This window comes from Equus caballus, chromosome 21 (genome assembly GCF_041296265.1).
Source record: "Equus caballus isolate H_3958 breed thoroughbred chromosome 21, TB-T2T, whole genome shotgun sequence".
Classification (NCBI taxonomy): Eukaryota; Metazoa; Chordata; class Mammalia; order Perissodactyla; family Equidae; genus Equus; species Equus caballus.
This window is the reverse complement of record NC_091704.1, coordinates 54,637,026-54,653,950: the sequence shown is the minus strand read 5'-3', so window position 1 is coordinate 54,653,950 and position 16,925 is coordinate 54,637,026. Positions and strand designations below refer to the sequence as shown.

At 37.1% G+C, this 16,925-nt stretch overlaps 1 protein-coding gene across 6 annotated transcripts in view; it reads right to left on the bottom strand.

Annotated features, from left to right (window-relative positions):
* Positions 1 to 16,925, bottom strand: part of CDH12 (cadherin 12) — a 937,014-nt gene that overhangs the window by 278,326 nt on the left and 641,763 nt on the right. The gene's annotated exons all lie outside the window — the stretch shown is intronic.

Genomic DNA, 16,925 nt, shown 5'->3' with positions numbered 1-16,925 from the left:
TAGACTTGAAAAAATAAGCTACAATGAAGAAAAAGGTGTATCATAAACAGAAGCAATTTTTTAATTTAGTAATCGTTTTAAGACTAAAACACAGAACATTATTTTTAATGTGAACTAAGTTAAAGCAGGGCTTTGCAATGTTGCACTTTTCACATTTTGGGTTGGATAATTGTTTGTTACTAGGGAGCTACCTTGTGCATTTCATGAGTTTCAGCAACATTCCTTTCCTCCACTCAATAGATGATAGCTTCTTTCCCCACACCCAGTTATGACAACCAAAAATATCTCCAGACATTGCCAAATATCCCCTGGGAGGAGCAAAATAGGCCAAGATTGAGACCAACAGATTTAGGAAAAAAGAAAATAATTTTTCAAAAAGTAAAAAAAATTCCCCAAGGGGCTGGCCCCGTGGCCGAGTGGTTAAGTTCGCGCGCTCCGCTGCAGGCGGCCCAGTGTTTCGTTGGTTCGAATCCTGGGCGCGGACATGGCACTGCTCATCAGACCACGCTGAGGCAGCGTCCCACATGCCACAACTAGAAGAACCCACAACGAAGAATATACAACTATGTACCGGGGGGCTTTGGGGAGAAAAAGGAAAATAATAAAATCTTTAAAAAAAAAAAAAAATTCCCCAAAGTTAGAGAATAGAAAGAATCAGACCACCCAGGAAAGAACAAGATAAACTACAAAATCTAAAAGTAAATAATCTTACTGAAATGTAAATGATTAATAAAATGTAAGATGGTTTTATAAGCCTTTATAAGCTTTATATTAAAAAAATACTTCTGTAGCTTAGATATGTAGGAATTATTTTGTAGAAGGTGTGCAGCTCAGAGATACTTTGGATCCCTATGAGATGGACAACCTCTACTCTATATTTAGATAAAATGGGCTTTAAACTTTTCCTTACAACAAGCTTTTTTGCATTCACTTATCTATGGTTTATTTAGCATTTATGATGTGCAAAATCCTCTACTGTACAGTGGATAGGAAAACATATACAATCTATTCCTCTCTCAAAATCAGAAACAGAAAATAAATGAAAAAACAATTGAACAAATAAATGAGAGCAATTTACCAATTCTGTGAAAAAAAGCAAACAGAATATCCTGATGGTAAAACTGAAATTAGCAAAAGCCTGCTGTAGGTGACAATTGCCCTGAGAGCTAAAGGAATAAGAGCAACCCCACATTCTGTAAGCAGGCAGGGGAAAATATGACTCAAGCCGGGTGGTTTTATGCAATTGGCACTAGAGGCACAATGTCCACAGCCTGTGAGGTTTCCAACAGTCGAAAACGTTGGAGGCCAGAAATTATATACAATGCTTCCAAAACAAGAGCACTAAAATCAAAGTCAATATATGCTTAATCAAACATCTATAAAACATGCCATTTTGTCAACCTGTCAGCTGCAATTCAGTTCAATGCTTGTTCAGTCACATATAAAATAATAAACAATATAATGCATTCTTCACAAATATTCAAATTTAAACATTTAACATGGGACCCATTCACCATACTTGAGATATGAGATGGAGAATGTTCAAGTTATACTCTGAAAGTTTTCTATAAGGACACTCCAAAAAGAGAAACGGAACAGGATACATTTTTTTCTGTTGTCTGAAGGGATGCATCGGTCAGATACTGACAAAAACAGAAGTAGTATATATTTTATTGTATTTTTTCATTCTGGCAAAATAACACTCATAAAAAGTTAACTTAGACCTACATTGTCCAATACAGTAACCACTAGCCATACATGGCTATTTAGTTGAAATCTGGCTATTTGAGATTGAAATGTGCTCTTTATTTAATTATATATACCAAATTGCAAATTATTTTAAATTATATACCAAATTTCAAAGAATTAGTACAAAAATAAGAATATAAATTATCTCATAATTAATTTATTTATTACTAGTTAACATGATAATATTGTAGATATATTAGATTAATTAAATATATACTTAAAATTCATTTCACCTATTTATTTTTACTTTTTTAACGTGTTACTGGAAAATTAAAATTCTATGTGCGGTTCGCGTTTGTGGCTTGCATTATTTTCTATTGAACAGCACTGATTTAAACAACAGAGTATAAACCACAGCTGTGATTTCTACTTAAGCAATTTATACTTAACACTCAAAATCAAATATCTAACATGAAATGTATCATGTTTGTGTGACAAAATCTTTAGGATATCAGAGAATATTTGCATCGATTTTCAATCAGCTTGTATAAACGTAGCGTGTACAGTTTCCCCCTTTGATTTTCAGGTTCAAATTGAAAATATCAACATCCAAAGTGTTTTAATTTCTTGAATTTTCCGTTTCATCCATGTTTCTTCTCATCGTCATGTCAATCCTGCCCAGGCATATACAGAACAGATCGGGAGACAAACATGAGTGGAAAAGATGGATGGCAAGAAATGACTTCTCACACCTGGTCTATTGTATGTAACTAGGTTGTATTTTTGCCTTCCTGTTCCATAACACTTTTCTGCTCCACTTTGTTCAGGGTGTGAGGTATCAAAACTCAGATTTTAGAGAGCATTGACATCTAAGGTCATTTCTCTAATCAAGTGTCTTTTTGTATTATAATGGAGATTTTTGATGTTGGACCTCTGGCTGTATTCATCATCACTGCCACCAGTCTGATTTCAGCTATCTTCTCCTCTTTGAAGTCAAAGATGTCTAAAATTTGAGTTTTGATCCCCTACTATAGTAACCTTTTAGAAATTCTAATCTACTCATGTCATTCCCCTCTGTTACTCTAGAATGTGTGTCTGCAATATGAGGGGATGCGCTCATAAATGATGGGCAAGTCGAGAAGAATGTGAATATAACCTGGAAAGTATGTAGTTTGATAAGCTAATTCCCCAGGACATTAAAGATTCACACCACCAAAAACAGCAGCTAAACACAAAATACTGTAATAAGGCTGAAGTTAACTGGAGCCATGGGGAGATCAGTGTGAAACACAACCCTCGTTTCCCTCTCGTCCACATTCTGCTCTTCTCTTTGGCTCTCTTTGGACACACAATCGATCTCAGCATGCTGTGTTCTTCCACTTTTTGTGCATTTCCCTCTTTCCCTTTCTTTAAGTAGGCTAATCCTTACTTATATTTTTGCCCTTAAATTACTTTCTCCCTTTTTCTTAAAATGGAGCTTTATGTTTATTTATTAGTAGTTTGTTTTTGCTGACGTTTTCAGCAGGATGATTGCACAGGTTTTGAGGATCTGCACGTAATCTCATTTTTTTCCCATGAATGCTGCCATTTTAGTATGAATTCTACAGAATGCAAAGTTTGAAGGAACTCAGATGTCATGTTGTGGCAGAAACATTGTAATTAAAAACGTAAAGACTTCTCTCATCGCACACTGGGCATGTAACGTACAGCACGGTGACTACAGTTTACGATACTGTATTATACATTTGAAAGGTGCTGAGAGAGGAAATCTTAAAATCCAGGATTTTTAGCATGACTTTCGTGAGCTAAACAGGGCCTGCATGATCTATCTCTGCATGAGCCTCGCCTGTCTCTCCATCTCTCGACTTCAAATCCTTTAGTTCTTATTAATAACATTAGGGATAATTTATTTTATAGATGTATTTGTATGATTATTTGTTACTGTTTTGTCGGTGGAGTCGTAGAGAGAAGAGGCTCAATGATGCCTCTTTTGTCACCTCTCGTATTCCTGGTGTCTGCAATATTACCTGGCATGTGCTAGGTACCAAATCCATAATTGTTAAGTTTGATTGAATTAGTCATTGAACGATAGTAGCAAACTTTTATTGAAAGCTTACTTTGTTCCTGATAATGTTATATGTTCTGTACCTGTACAACTGCTCTGTGAAGGAGGTGCCATTATTGTGCCCATTTTACAGATGAAATGGAGGAATAGACAAATTTAATGACTTGCCCTTTGTCCACAAATTAGTACATATCAGGCAGGTTTGAATTTGGGCAGAGTGACTCCAGAGCCCATTCTCTTGGATGCTGATCTATGCTGCCCCTCTATTAATGACTGCATAAACAGATGAAAGCAGCAAGGGTTTACAATCCTAGCACGACAAGGAGTATGAGCTTAAAGATCTGAGTTCCAAATTCTTTTTCCAAAGCTAAGTGGGTATTTCAATATTGGGCAGCTTAAGTTTTCTTAGACTCATATAGATCTGGAGTTTGAAGCCAGCAGGTCAATATAGTTCCTTTGAAGCCAGGAGATTCAGGATTCCTAGCACTCACCCACCAGGATATAAAAAGAGACACATAGTTCTGGGCAGAGAAAAACATGGAATAATTGACAGGGCCAGTTTGCTAATAGGATTGGATGGTGGCTGGAAATTAAGAAACTGCACAACAGCCAAGCTAATGCACCCAGCAAGATCACTAGACAGGCCAGGAGACCGGAAGTAGGTGTTGCACAGAGAGGAAGGTAAGGTGGTTTCCAGCTCTGCATGGTTCTTTGTAGTTTGCTTGAACTGGGGATGCTGTGCTGGAGTCAGTCAGAGGAGAAGGCAGCCTGTTAGACCTGCTTGACGACTCCAAATTTGAGGTTGCTTCCAGCCTTGTTATACTTAAACAAATCACAAGAAAATAAAGGAATAAAAAGATGGGCTTTGGAACAAAATAGATCTGAGGAATAATTGCTAATGAAGTCACAGCATGGTTTTATGCTAAGTAACTATCTGTTAAACAGCATTTGAATTGTGTGGACACAATCAACCAGTTCTACGTCTGTGGGGCTATATACATGATAAAATAAAATATATGTTAATCTCACCATTCAGTTAGAACACGTGTTCATGTGCATGAACTCGTATTATTGCAGTATGATCCTAAAAATCCATTCCAAGGCTCTCTAACCCTGCCATCCTTTAGTGAACAGATAAACAGATATTATTTCAGTGCACGATGCTGCTCCCACCGGATCCCTGCCTCCAGCCACAGTTGCCAGCCAGGGAGCTTTTAAAGTGTTATATCACAACAAAAGTAATGCAAGGATATTGAAGGACCCTGACTCTTAAGTGAAAGGAGTACAACTCCCCCAGGCATGAAACAAAGCCTAAATCACAAGGAAAAACTACACCAAGCTGTCGACCTGGGTACACTTGCTGAGCGCCAATGGTGTTGTTATAAGAACAAGAAAAGCAGACTTATTCTGAGGTGTCAGCACACTGTGGAAACATGTGAACTTTAAAGAAGACATATTTATTACAAAGGACGCCACCAGAGGTGTGTTTTATTCCATAGACTGGATTTCGAGCACAGTGTTTAAAAATTTATATTTGTCTATTATTCCCAAACTTTCGTAGAGCCATGTGGCTTTCCAAAGACGTCCCAAACCTGCTGATGAATCTTGGGAGCCAAACATTCCTTTTAGCAGAAGAGAGAATTTTAAAAATGCTCATATATCAAAGCAGAGGATACTTAGATGTGAAATACCCACTGGCAGTTTTTCTATTGTGTCTCTAAAGCTGAGAGATAGCCAAAGAGTACTGTTTTTGTAGTTATTTATATAATTTTGGGTGTGTTTGCTTTTAAGAATAGCTCCTGATAGGGATCTACTTCATATAAATTACACTGAAAGAGTCTATCTTTGTTAGAAAATGTCTTATTAGGCTGACAGATATGTTAATTATTACAAAAGGTTCTTTATTACAGGTAACATTCTCAGGTGACCTGCAAATTAGATAGCTCTTTAATAGTGACCATGCCTATTGGGTATGGAGTAATTTTTCAAGGGTACTTCTTAAAGTTTAAAAAAAGACCAACAGAATATTTACAGTCCGCCCACCGCTCCTTATCAATAAATGGTCTTTTACTTTAAAAATAATACAAAAGGAGTTATTCTTTTCCATATAACAACAACAACAAATGGCAAAATAATTATGTAATCCCAAAATTATTGAAATGTCAACAATAAACTTTATACCTGTCCTCATGTAATACTTTACCTTAAAAACGTAATTTTTTAAATGTGATTTAACTTTACATTTTCAATTTTCTCCTTCGTATTGTATAAATGCATTATCATCAATAAGTATTTAAAGATTCCAGGGAAATCTGATAGTTTAAGAATTTGATGCTAGAAAAGTTTTCTGAAGGTTTTACCAGAGATTTTGTTATGTAAAATGTTTAACCTTTATTCAGAAATGAAAGTCATTCTTGAAATGACTTGGGGGTGAGCAAACATCCCCACCACAACTCTCTGGGTCCTAGTAAACCCACACCAAAAGGAAATTTTGCCCTCTCTCTGGTGCATCAAAACCTTAACCACAAGTCTTCTATTTTATGACTTTGACACTGAGAAGTAGGGACGATAAACCATTTCTGTTGCCTCTTTGGAGAGAAACAAAGATGACTGAAGGTGCTAATTACTCTGGGATCTTAATATGCGGAGTTCATTGATCCTTGCTCTCTGACTTGTTCAGATCTTATTCTCCACTGCACACACAGAGATGTATATTTCAACCGAAATGGTACAGGTGTCTCCAGTAAGCCAAGAAAAAATATTGTGAAAAGACAAACTCAATATGGGACATCTTTCCAGGACATGGTGACAGGTGACACAATCTCTCTCTCTATGAGAAGAGAGATTTGAGTACACACGTATTTTCATGGTGTGATTTTTAGCTGCATTGTTAGGACACCCTTGATATGATATTCTCAAAATATCACTTTACAGCTCTTTTGTCTTCCTCCCAAACCTCAGTCTAATCATGAGAAAAACATTAGAGAAATCCTAATTGAGGAACAGTCTACAAAATACCTGACCAGTACTCCTCAAAACTGTGAATGTCATTGAAAACAAGGAAAATTTGAGAAGTTGCCACAGCCAAGAGATGCCTAAGGAAACATGACAACTAAATGTAACAGATAGGATTCTGGAACAGAACAGGGACATTAGATAAAATCTAAGGAAATCTGAATAAAGTATGGACTTTAGTTAATTATAATGTATCAATATTGAAAGCAGTGGACAGATAGCCATTAATGACTATTCTTAAAAGTCAGGTAGATAAGCAATGTATTATCAGACTCCCACTAGGCTCCTTATAGGTAACATCTCTGATGCTTGAGTCACCATGGTGACAGGTGCTTAAGTTGTTTTTCAGGAACTGTGGATTGACTCTTTGTCTCGCTCAAGCCAGTTGAGATTACAGACTCAGCAGCTGGGCTGCAAGAATGTCAGATAGGTTACCCTTTGACATCAGAGAGCCAAAAACTCCACCCTCAGATCATGCTAATGCCACCATTTTGTGAACATGTGTCAAGTGAAGAGCATGAATCTTGACTGTGCTTGTGCAGATAACTGATTACCTCACCTTTCCTTACCACCACTCATGTATCTCCACACTTCAGATAACTGCATCCCTTGATCCCATAAATATCTCAAATCCTCATTTTCAGGGAGGAGGATTTGAGACTTGTTTGCCTGTCTCCTTGCTTGGCTGCCTCGTGAATAAACCTATTCTCTGCTGCAAAACTCATCATTTTGGTGATTGGCCCACTGGGTGGTGGGCAAAATGAGCCTGGTTCAGTTACAATATTGATTATTTAATTGTAACAAATGTATCATACTAATGTAAGATATTAATTATATAGTGGTAAGTGGGTACTGGATATATGAGAATTCTCTGTACCATCTTTTCAATTTTTCTATAAATTTACACCTGTTCAAAAAAGTAAAGTTTATTTTTTTTAAAAAAAAGGAAGACGTGGGATTCAGTAACAGGGAATTTAACAAAAGAGAAAGACAAAGGGAATTTCCAGTGAAATAGTAGAGAGGAATTTTAGGAAGAGAAGTGTATGCTGGCTCAGGCAGCACCGGTCCAGATTGGAGACAGAATTCCAAGGATATAACAAGGATTGGAAATTAATGAATTAAAACTAATGATTACATGGTGTTTTTAAATGACAGGGAGGAAATTCACATTTCATTGCAGCGATTGTTGATGAATAAATGATTAACATATAAAAAAATAAGCAAATAAAAAGATAATTATTAATTCCTTGGAAACAAAAAAATTACCAGAAATGAAATTGAATCATATAATTATATGTTTGTATTCAAGGACAAAACTATAATTTTTGCAGCATTATGAGCTTATCCACTTTAGGACATAAAACAACACACTTATGCAAATATTTACTTGACATTTGTATTTAACCAAGATTCAATGTACAGCCACTTCTTAAGAATTTGAAACTATTTTTGTAAATTGAGAGATTGTGGTCAAATAAAAGAGATATTTTCAAAATATTTGCTGATAAATGGATGAGATATCATCTAGAGGCTTGGCAAATGGCTAAAAAATGGTACAGCCTACTTTCTACCAAACACAGCAGAAATTTACACTGTAATGGGACAAGATGGGAGGGAAAACTTATTTAGAGTCCTATTTAGAGATTGCCTTTGAAAATGATGGAAATCTTCTGTATTAGAAATAATTCAAAGGCTGAAAACCATAGGATCTCCATTTTGATTACCACTTCGCAATGCCTAGAAGTATACTTTATGTTGAAAAATAGTTTGAATTTTATGCCGCATTCAAATTCTGTACCAACAGAATAAGGGGAAATGCACCAGCTGCGATAGATTGCAGAAAGCTTACAGAAGGCCAGCCACTAGGGACTGATGGAAAGCTGCTCAGAAAATCAGCTTAGAGTAAGATTGGATTAAATCCCAGTTCTAGCAAAACAGCCAAGATTGTCTGAAGGATCTTAACCTTCATCACACCCCTGAGCAGTCTTCCTGAATTTTCACTCTTCTAAAGCTAATCAGGACTGAAGGAAAAAAAAAAAAAAAAATTATAATGTGTACATTCTGAGAGCAAAACTAAACAGTAGGGTACAATACTTCTGGAGTGGCAGAGTAAGGAGTTCTGCAGACACTCTCCACAGTAAAATAGCAAATTTACTGAGAAAATTTTTGAAAAGCAATCATTTAAAGTTGCTGGAAATTGTCTCAGGCATATGCAGCAAATGGAGAAACAGTCATTCCAAGAAATCTACTAAATCTTGGTAAAAACAGCCAGAATCTGTGACGTTGAGCCATGACCTGTGTCCCCAGATGATATTTTGTAATGTGTATATCCCAGGTCTGTGTTACACAAGCTCTCTATTCTGGGCAGGTGCAGCCAAGAAGCTGGAGGCTCCCTTTCTACTCAGCGTCTAGTCTCAAGCTATGGTTTCACCCCGGGAGGCAGAGGGGGACGGCTGGCAGTGGCGTTTCACATCCCTCCTCCCCAGTCCTGTGTTGCAGAAATGCTATTTCACTCAGGTGTGCACAGAGAGGATGTGACTCCCTTTCTCATGAGCCCCAATTCAGAGACTGAAAGATCTACTCCAGACACAGCAGGTTAAGAATACCGAGCCCAGTCATCCCATCCTAGCCCACTTGCAGGGCAAAGGTTCTGCATTTATATGGAGAAAGCAAAAGGACCACGGGCTGCTATCCCCTACCACCATGACCACCACCACCACCACCAATGTCCTCTCATAGAGTGAGGGTGGCCCCACAGGAAGAGTGGGTCCCAGCTCCCATCTTTGTTGCACTGCTGCAGGCATTCTTCCCAGGGGGAAGGGAGGCCAAAAAGACAAAGAGCTCCACAACTCTGTCTGCCACTTTATTTCTAACAGAATGTGAACTCCTTGGCTAAGCATGTTGTTGGAGATAATGGAGATCTTGGTGAAGAACAATTACGAGGAATTTGGTAAATCTATGATACAAGCAAAATGGCAGGGCAGCCAGAAGTTTCATAGAGAGAACCAGGCAAAAGGACAACCAAGAAGAACCCTTTGGGATCAGTCACTCTGGGGGTTGGGAAGGCTGTGCACATATGCTAAGCTATACTCACTCTCTAGAGATCACTGCAGGGAAGAAAGCAGATGTGAGAGCATTTCCAAAGCTGCACCCAGACCCATAGACACAGGGCAGGGGCCTCACAGTGCCACGGGTTTAAATACAACTTCATGCCAACACTGACTGAGCAGTAAGTTACTCTGACCCAGGGGCAGCTCCTAGGAAGCCAGGCTTAAAAATTATACTTATCCCTTGCAGTCTGGGAGAATTTGTGTATCCCCAATTCTATGCCCTCTCAGGAGCAATTAGAGATAGAATCTTCTGGGTACCAGTCCTTAGCTGAACATGGAGCAAAAAGCACAAATTCACTGATTAGTAATAGCAGCCTACAAGTCACACAGATATCCAGTAGTAGAGAGTAAAAATCTACCTGGTTAAGAGGCTTAAGCACAGCCGTTGATCAATAGGCCATTTGTGGATGCAGGGCTAATAGCACATGCAGCCAGGTTAAAAGATCAAGAAAAGAAAACACATATGAACAGGGACATCAGAGGCCGACATTGTGGAGGTAACAAACTTCTCTGAATGAGTTCACCCAGTCCACTAAACAAGTAAATGATCAAACAAACAACAAGAACAAACCAGGGAAGGGGATTGGAGCTTCAATAACCACTGCCGTCACAATATATTATTCATAAAGTAAGTCCAGTTTTCAACAATTCAGGGCATGCAGAGAAACGGGAAAGAGTGACCAATACAGCGGGAAAAAGCAGTCAGAGGAATTTGCCTTTGAAGGGCTTAGACGGTGGATTTAGAAGGCACAGGCTTCAAAACAGCTATTATAAATGTGGGCTTTTGAGCTAATGGTTCTCAACCTGCAGTGAAGATATAAACAACCCAGGGGCCAATTTACAGGATCCATCTTTGGCTCATTTATATAACACTGGGCAATAGAATATTATCTGGACTGAAAGAGATAAAGTACTGATCAATGCTGCAACATTAATGAACCTTAAAAACATTGTGCTAAATGAAAGTAGCTAGTCACAAAAGACCACATATTATGAAATGTCTAGGGTAGGCAAATACATAAAGACAGAGGGTAGATTAGCAGTTGCTTGGGGCTGGTACTTGGGGTGGGGTGTGAGGACCGATTGTTAATGGGTTTGGGGTTTCTTATAGGGGACAAAAATGTCCTAAAATTAGATTGCGGTTATGGTTGCACAATCTCGTGAATATACTAATAAAACATTGAATTGCATAGTTTAAATGGATGAATTGTGTGGTATTATATCACAATAAAGCTGCAACCGAAAAAAAAGCATCTAAGAAAAAATGACCAAATGGTAGACTTCATACTCAGGATTTTGGTCTGAAATTAGTGCACCTGAAATTGTCTTTGTTTCTAGAAGTAAATTGAATCAAGTAGGGTCCCAATGAACATGTGGATATATTTTACACAACAGTGATCAGGGTCTACCTCAGTACTCACCTGTGGCTCACGTTCAAGAGTATGCTCACTGACTAACTACTGCTAGTGCCTAAGGGTTTCACCATGAGTGCCTAGGCATAACATAAATCCTTTGAATTTTTACAGAAACCAGCTGGCTGGAGATAAGCCCACATTTGCTTCACCTATGCTGCGTCTTGATTCCATGGGAATCCATAGTCGTGCTGTTACATGTATGATTTTCTTCTAATACACAAAGACAGTACCTTCCTTCAAACATCACTGGAGGCAGTGAACTTGGGTGAAAGACGGATCTGAATGCCTGCCTTGACTTATTTCCTAGACTAGGTCCTGAAAGCACCTTTACAGATGCCCCAGAGAAATACGAGCCACTGTAAGCAAAAGAGCCCTTGGGTTGCAGAAATAGATTCAAGGCTACTCTTTATGGAGAAACACAGATTTAAATAATACCAATACTTAGTGGTGTGAGGAGTTTTATTCACCAGAATTCCAAAGGGACTAAATCTTGGAGGAAAATCAGCCTGAGATTAGCACAAAGTATACTTCCAAGAGGAATGCACATAAGGAAGAAAGCAATGACAAAGAGAACATCATGACAGTGAGGGGGCACCATCTGGTATGGGTAGGTGAGTGTAGCAGTGTAGCGGGGTGGACAGAAAGAGGGAAGGAGATTTTGGAGATGAATTTTAATTTGGAGGGTGTTAATGGGCATAAAAAGGCATCAGGATGGCCCAGATATGTATCAGTACAGATTTCAGGGCACATATAATTGAGGCGACAAAACTATCAGTTTTATTTCTAAAACCCAAGAAAATAATTTGTCTTTCTTAAATAAAAAGTGCTTGTATTTGCCAACAATTTTATAATGATTTTATGATTCTTAACCCTTAAATAAAATCTCAGAGAAAGTCTTCTTGTAACTTCTTGGCCTTCCAATAATGAGACATATATTCAAGATCTTGAATGGGGATTGGACTTTGATTTTTCAAAGAGAAAAATAGAGGAGTGGGGGCAAAAGGAAAAGCAGCTGCTACAGGAGAAGAGAAACAGTAATCAGAACATATTCTCTAATTCAATAATTTCAGAAAATACTAAGATCGTACAGGCTCATAAGACCTTTTTTTCCTTAGAATTACCTTACATTCTTCTCTGTTTAACTCTTGATGTGTCTCATTATAAAGCTTCAAATCTGAATCTCCAAAACTATTATATAACTCTCTATAAAGTCATGCCAATATAGCTATGGCTGCTTTATCTACTGTCTGCCACATTATTTTTGTTAATTTTTTATTTATAGAACCCAGTCTACCTCTTAAAATATATATATATTTTTTGCAAAGCTGTGGATTTCTCTTCATTTTTTTAAAGATTGGGCCTGAGCTAACATCTGTTGCCAATCTTCTTTTTTTTTCCTTCTTCTCCCCAAAGACCCCATACGTAGTTGTATATTCTAGTTGTAGGTCCCTCTAGTTCTACTATGTGGGACACCACCTCAGCATGGCTTGATGAGATGTGCTATGTCTGCGCTCAGGATCCGAACCAGCGAAACCCTGAGCCACCAAAGCAGAGTGTGCAAACTTAACCACTCGGTCGCAGGGCCGGCTCTGGAAAACATACTCAGTTAAGTAACAAATTACTGCATTACAGTTTTGATTTATTAAAATACCCCTATATGTTATGACCCTCTTGACTTTTGTGTACCACAGGAGACATAAATGAGTTTTATTCTTTTAGGAACTGTTCTATAATTTCACTCATTGAAATATATTTTATTTATAATTTAATTATTTGAGTAATTGAGGGATACCTATTATTTACCAAAGTATCAGCTGTGCCATGTGAAACTTATTCTTGATCTATTTTGCTATAATATTTTACTAGAGTATTATTTCCAAATTATACCAGTTGTGGTAATTTACTCAAATGACTCATTTTTTATTATGAAAATCAGATATTCCCTTTGTACAAAAATTTGAAAGGACAGTATAAAAAGAAAACATAAATCACCTTTATTGACATCCAGATTTTTGCTCAGTCAGTTCTTCAGCACACAAACATTTATTGAGCACCTAATATTCTCCAGGCACAATTTTAAACATTGAGGCCTATCACTGAACAAACCTGACACAATTTTATATTTACATAATACTTTCTCTAGGGAGATAATAGAAATGACGTTGATGTAATTATTTGAATATTTTTATTCCCATATTTAAAACATCGGTCATGTACTCTGTTTGTATGTTGTTTGTTTACGTGTGTTACTATGGGGAATTGAGAATTGATTTGCAAGACTGTAGAACGTAATCGTTGTTATTCTTCCTCTATTTGCAGACCTCCAAAACTTTCTTAATATCAGAGTCTCATTGGAAAACTTCTAAAGCATCATTGACTATTTCATTTTCCCAGAACATGGAAGGTGTAGTGCTTCCAGTGTTCCTGTGGACAATAGCCAGGTCTTAGACTTCAAGTGTGCCTAGAACATTTTCCACTTTTACAAGCATTATTGAAGACAAATGGAGACAATAAAAATCAAAATAAGTGAAAGAGAAATTGTCAAAAAGTGAGGCCTGTGTAAAAACACATATAATAAAAAACACTTGTTTGGTTTTTTATAATCTCGTAAATCAAAGAAAGTGGTAAAATATTATTTACAAAAAATTCTATACCAATGATGTAATTCTATAAACTCTAGATGAGAAAACTAGGATCCACATATCAGACAGATTTCTACTAATGTCATAATCTAGGGATTCACAAACATTTTCTATAAAGGACCAGATAAGAAATATTTTATGCTTTGTGGGCCTTAAGGTCTCTTTCACAAGTACCCAACACTGCCATTGTAGCCTGAGGGAAGTCATCAACAATAGGTAACCAAATGGGAGTGGCTGTGTTCCATTGCCTCCATTTACAAAATCAGGCACCCAGCAGGATCTGGCCAGCAGGCCATAGCTTACCGATCCCTAAAATGTGAAGGTCATTTGAATAGTACCTTTCAAGAGGTACAGTGGAAAGTCATCTGTAAAGTCACTGATAATTTGATATCATCGTCAGAATTTCCATGTGAATAAGACCAATGTCTTTAATTCTCTTTCAAGTACATGAAACGTTTTAAAATAAACTTTGGAATCTATTGGAGGTAGACATTACAATGTAAGACGTTACAATGTAAGACACACAATGTGAGAAATTTCAATGCCAGGGAGCTTCCTTCATCCTTAACCAATACTTATTCTTTGTAATTGAGATACAAGCTTTCAAATAATGTCTCTTGATTGCCATGAAAGGGTAGATACTCTTCAACATACAGTAGTAAACACATCACATCCCAGAGTGGGGAATAGACACTCATTTGCACTGACCTACATCATTAGAAGCTCTGAAGTAATGTGCCCGGTGTGACTTACGCACATTCCCCACTCTCATGATTAATGAATACAGTATTTCGGCACATGCCTGCTCTGACTTTCAGCACTTACAGACAGCAGATGGGTGAGGGAGAAAGAAAAACAAAAGCTATAATTCCATGACAGCTTCTAGTTTGGGATCTTTATGTATCTGGTCTCAAGGAAGCCGATCTGACAGCATTACTATCTTTTTTTTTTGTCATTATTATTCTTTTTCTTCTTTCACCCTGTCTCTTTCTCTTTCAGGAGTTGTCATGCTTTTAAAATAGGTGAAAAAATGCCTTAACGTTGAACTCTAAGAGATGATGCTGGTAGCTTTCATTCTTACAGTGAACAATCTGAATGATGGGGGGCAAGGATCTAGCACCTATGCAGCTGCTCTTTGGCACAGATTTCTCAAATGGTAAATAAACTGCTCTCTATTTGCTGGTGTGAACACATAGACAAATATTGACTTGGACAGATGCTGAGCTTTTCTTTAATTTCATAAATTGCATCGCATTCCGTCTCTACTGCCAGCAGGGTCCTCATCGCTTCTTATGCAGTTAATCATTTATTGCTTATTAAACAATTAATAAAATCCAGAAACTAGATTGCATTACAGATTAATAAATCTGTTCAAAAAATCTGGGTAATTCTAAGTTTTCAAAGTCCCTGATTCTGACTTAAAGGTTATGTACAGAAGGCAGAAAAAGTAACATAGTATTTCTATTTCTCATTTAATCAGAAGGTTATGTTTTTCATTTATTTTGTATAACATTATTTCGCATTGAATGTTTATCCAAATGTAACATCAGTGACATACAAGTATATGAAATAATGGTACTATGTAAGTAAAGAAGTCACACCTGCTTGTCAAGTCGGGTTTTTGGCAATAAGCATAAATTTGTGAAGCTATTGCACTTTGCATCATTATGGTTTGGAAGAAAAATCAATAATACATTTGTAAGGGTAGTATTCATTGAAACAAAACAAAGAAACAGCCCTGGCGAGGCCGCATTTTAGGTGAACTCACAATGGACTATTATGAGAAAATTTAATGGGAAACCTACAGCTTTATAGATTGAGAAGCTAATCAATCAGTTCTAGAAATCCTGCAAGTAAATAGGTATAGTACCTGCATTATACTGGGGACAGTGTACAAAAATATTTATCTGTTATCTCTATAAATATATTAGAACAATACTTTAAAAACGTTTGGCTAATCAAATAACTATTGCTAGTTTCTTTGTGGATGTTTGAGTAAGATCATATAAAAATTAGTATCATCTTAAATGGTTTTGAATGAAAGTTTGAGAATGTTCATTTTTGTATGTTACCCAGTCTTTGTGAAGTACGTTTTTGGGAAGGGATGTTGCTTCATTTGGAGTCAGATTAAATGAGGAAGGAAGGGAGGGAGGGAGAGAGGAATGGAGGAAGAAAAAGTAGAAAAAAGAAGTTAAAAGTTAGCTTTATTATGATCAGGGCTGCCCAGGAAGAGGAGTCTACCTTGAAAAACTTTACAAGAGAACATCTATCCTGACAGGTCCAGAAAGGTGTGTATTTGAAACATTGGCTGATATTGCCAAATTGCTCTCCAAAGTGAACACATCAATTTACACTCACCCCAAAGCATACGAGAACCTGTAGCCTTTTATCCCCTAAAATCTTCTTTATTTACAAACCTTTTGATCTTTAACAATCTAATAATAGAGGAAAATGTACATAAAGTTGTTTTAATTTGACTTTACAAATTATCTCCGAGGCTTCTCATCTTCTTTTATAGGTAAAGCACTTAGTTTTCATTTATAATTAATTATCTGTTATTGTTTTTGTCCATTTTTAAATGAGACATATTAATTTGCTTTGGTTGCTACAACAAAGTAACACGAACTGGGTGGTTTAACCATGAGAAATTTATTGTCTCACATTTCCGGAGACTAGAAGTCTGAAATGAAGGTGTCAGCAGGTTGGTTTCTTCTGAGGATTGTGAGGAAGAACCTGCCTCTTTCCTAGCTTCTGGTGGCCACAGGAGTTCCTTGACTTACAGATAACATTCTCCCTGTGTATTTACATTGTCTTCCCTCAGTACGTATCTCTTTCTGTGTCCAAATTTCCTCTTTTTTCATAAGGACACTAGCCATGTTGGATTAAGACGTATCCTAATGATCTCATTTTCACTTGATTGCCTCTGTGAAGACTCTGCTTCCAAATAACATCACATTCTGAGTTATTTCAGCATATCTTTTCTGAAGAG